The sequence below is a fragment of the Sceloporus occidentalis genome, unplaced genomic scaffold (genome assembly GCF_023333645.1).
Source record: "Sceloporus occidentalis isolate IW3139 unplaced genomic scaffold, rSceOcc1.0.p SCAF_1, whole genome shotgun sequence".
Taxonomy (NCBI): domain Eukaryota; kingdom Metazoa; phylum Chordata; class Lepidosauria; order Squamata; family Phrynosomatidae; genus Sceloporus; species Sceloporus occidentalis.
The window spans coordinates 267,792,528-267,796,370 of NW_028316981.1; the positions used below are offsets into that span (position 1 = coordinate 267,792,528).

A 3,843-nucleotide genomic window follows, 5' to 3' on the forward strand; every position below is an offset into this window, starting at 1 on the left:
GATCCAAGGCCAAGGCCCATCACCAAATATTCCACACAGACAGATTCACTTGCAAAATACTTGGGTATTTCGTAATAACTTTGTTCACACAATTGCTGAAGCTGATGACCTTGAGTGCAAGGGTGGGGAAACTGCATCCCTCCAGATGATGTTAAGACTGTAATTAAAGCTTTTTATTACCATTGGTATATCAGCTAGAGCTGCTTGAAGTTGCAGTTCAGGGACGTTTGAAAGGTCACACTTTGCCCACCCCATCTTTGAGAGTGAGTGGGAGGAAGGAGGATAAAAAAAGAAGGGAGTAATGCTCTTAATCATTATGATTACTACCACCACCAATAATAATAATAATAATAATAATAATAATAATAATAATAATAATTTATTTATTTATAGCCTGCTTCTCCTCGAAAAATCAAGACGGGATACCCCCCCCCCCCAAAAAAAAAATTGATATAAGTTTCTGCTATTCTCTGGTTTACACACCTGACACCTAACTGTGGTTCAACATAATACTTTCCAATATCAAAAATCCCTAAAGATAGATTATTAGCATGTGAGGAGAAATGCAAACCCCTCCAAAATTTTCATTACTTCCACACTGTAGAAGAAGTATTTGTTGTTGTTATGTGCCTTCCAGTCAACTTTCACTTGTGGCAACCCCATCATAGGATTTTCTTGGCAAGAATTATTCTGAGGCATTCTGTCATTGCTTGACTCCTATATATAGCCTACATCAACTGGTATTCTTTATCTCCTTTCCAAGTACTAAATGCACCTGACCCCCACTTAGGTCCTAAGATCTGACAGGTTCTGATACCATCAAGGTATTTAGATGTCTATTAGAATATACTCTGTATTTATAGGTGACCTTTAAGGGGGCATATTATTCTTTTGTGAAAGTCAACATGGCATAGTGGTTTGAATGTTGGACGATGACTCTGGAGACCAGGGTTTGATTCCTTGTTCAGCCATGAAACCCACCAGGTGCCTTTGGGCAAATCATACACTCTCAGCTTCATTGGAAGACAATGGCAAACCTCCTCTGAATAAATCTTGCCAAGAAACCCTGATGATAAGGTCACCACAAGTCCAAAACAGCTTGAAAGAACACAACAACAACAACAACAACAACAACAACAACGGATGTGTACTCTGTCCCTTAGCCAAAAAAATCTCTCAAAATGTTTTACAAATTGTTTTTGCTAATTCCCTGCCAGCAGGCTTACAATGTGAAAAGACATGAAACAAATGGAAAAGGAGTGGCAGTGGGGAAGAGGCTTTAGTCTATCGAATGAAGGCATGATGATGCTGGTACTGAGTATTGTTCTCTGCCTCAGAGGTCAGAGCCATGGCAGTTGATATGTAAGGGGGGGGGCTTTTCTCAGCCACTGGAATCAAGAAATAATGATGCTGTGTCTACTTACCTGGGCATTTATATGAGGGGTGCTGAGGGGGCATTTATATGAGGGGTGCTGCGTCCTTGGCACTTGGGTTCTCCATGACCAAAAAATTCAAGACTCAAAGGTCAGCAGGAAAGGTCATGGCTATAGGGTTTTGAAGGTATTTTGATGAGTGACTATGTTCAGAAGGGCCAAACAATTACTGCAGAATATTATTCTAACTCATTCACAGGACTGGCAAGACAATAGATATTTTGAAGAAAGGAGGCCGCCCACCTCAGCGGGATGGCCCGGTTGCCACTTGGGGAAGAGCCCGCGGCCTGGTGCCCATGCTCTCCTAGCAGTAGTAGAGCAGTATTTCAGTGACCAGATATCAGAATATATTTTTGAAGCATTAAAAAATGCAAGAAATGCTGTGCCAAGTGTGTTGAATTTCAGGGCAAATATGTGGAATTGCAGGTAAGTTCCATGGCTCTAGGTCATTCCCTTCTTAATCAAACCAAAAACATTTCAGCATCCCCTCATAGGTAGCCTAGAAAGTAGGTTATTGCAGGAGGGCAAAAGATATTAATATTGACTATAGAGCCAATAGTAACACATTTTTAGTTTTGAATTTAGTACTTTAACATCTGAATTTTGGGGATCCCTTCACATGTAACCACATGGGAGATATTCCACATGCATCCTCACTTGATTTGAGTGCATTGATTTTTACCACTGTTTAGCATCATAAATCTGTTTCACTTTGACTGTACACAGGGGAGCGGCAACTCTGTCAGCAGTCCCAGTATTCAAATCCAATTGATTCATTGGATCCAATGTAGTTGGGATAGCCCAGAGTTTGGAACATTAGATTTGAAAATTACAGTGCGCCCATGTGATATGTTGGTGCCTGTTACGTGACTTCCAGCATATGCTGGAAGCCACACTGGAAGGAACGGCGCCATACCCTGGAAGAAACAATAATGCACGCTGCCACATGCCGCCACCACAAGCACAAGCCCTATTCACTTCAACGGGGCTTCAGCATCTGCATTTTTCCCTTACACGGGGAGTCCAGAACAGATCCCCCACGTAAGGGGAAGGTGGACTGTAACTGGATATGTTAAATGGTAGAAATTAGGGAAATAATTCACTAGCACAAAGTTAGTAACATAAATTGTTTAATATGGCAGGTTATTGCCAATGAACTAGTTGAGTAAAATGTTGATGTTTGGCTAGGCCATGGGATTTGCAGAGGATGGCATGAAAGTTGTTACTGCTGAACTCAGAAGAGTGCATTATATTATGTGCTCCTTCAAAAGGATGGGCATCACACTATTCCACCTCCTTCTTGCCTGTGTTTACAACAGTGGCGGCCCCCGGAGTATCCTGACCAGTGCAAACACGACTTTAGTCCCATTCAGATTGCTCCCATTTCCAAACCGAAAAAAGTTGTTGGTTGCTGCTGTTCAACTGTGGTCTTTCCTCTGGTCCAACAGATGAATGTGTATCTTAAGAACAACACAGGATATCCACAGTTGTTCTGATTAATATTATATCATTGCCCTTTTAGTGAAACCATAAATTGAAGATCTTATTAACACATGTAATATCTGAACACATGTAATATCCGCCATCAGTTTTGTTTAAGGTCTTATTTGATAATTCCTCACCAGTTCCACATTCCATGAATGTTATTTGTATGCTTCCAATTATGATTCCCTTGACATTGGAGGGGGGGCATTAAAATGCCTCACATTTGCTAAATTTTTCTCAAGTTTCTTCATGGTTACATTTTATGTTACAGTTGCTTGCATATATCAAACAATTTCAAGAATATTGTGATACAAAAATGCAACAGTAGTTTTCCATAACCATGGTGAAAGGCAGCCTGGCAGATAAGATGCTTATCCTAAATAGAGAACAATATTTACCTAATTTAAAGGTTGGTTATTTTAAGTATCCACTTCATCCAGTAGATTAATTTTCTTTTTCTTTTTTTTTCAATCTCCGTAGAGACTGTCAAAAATTGCCATTGCCGGCTATATTTCAAGTCGTCATGGCGGGGTATTGGGAAAAGTTTTCAATAATCGTGCCTTGGATTGACCTCATTGGCTACGATACTGCCACTGCCCAAAGCAAAATAATAGATTAATTTTCATTTTATTCCCATTTGGCAATTGATGAGCTAGCAGGCAACTCCATTTTTTTGCTTCTACTACAAGCCCCATTCAGTTCCATGGTGATTCTATGTGCTCTCCCTTTGAAGATTTGTTATTTACTTTGCTGAATAACATTTTTGATAGTTAGTAATATAAGTCTACTAATTTCTGCTGATTTGTTGGTAAGCATACTTTTAAGTTACTCTTTCCCCTCTGATATTCTCACGTTTGTAGGTGTGGACCATAGTGTTGCAAAAATACATTCATTAATATATATGAAGTTTACAGATGCCACAATG

At 39.8% G+C, this 3,843-nt stretch overlaps 1 non-coding gene across 1 annotated transcript; it reads right to left on the reverse strand.

The window, feature by feature from the left end:
* Positions 1–3,389: 3,389 nt before the first annotated feature.
* LOC149323851 (U4 spliceosomal RNA) lies at positions 3,390–3,523 on the reverse strand. Its single transcript, XR_016279536.1, has one exon. It is a non-coding gene; the product is annotated as a U4 spliceosomal RNA (small nuclear RNA).
* Positions 3,524–3,843: the final 320 nt, after the last annotated feature.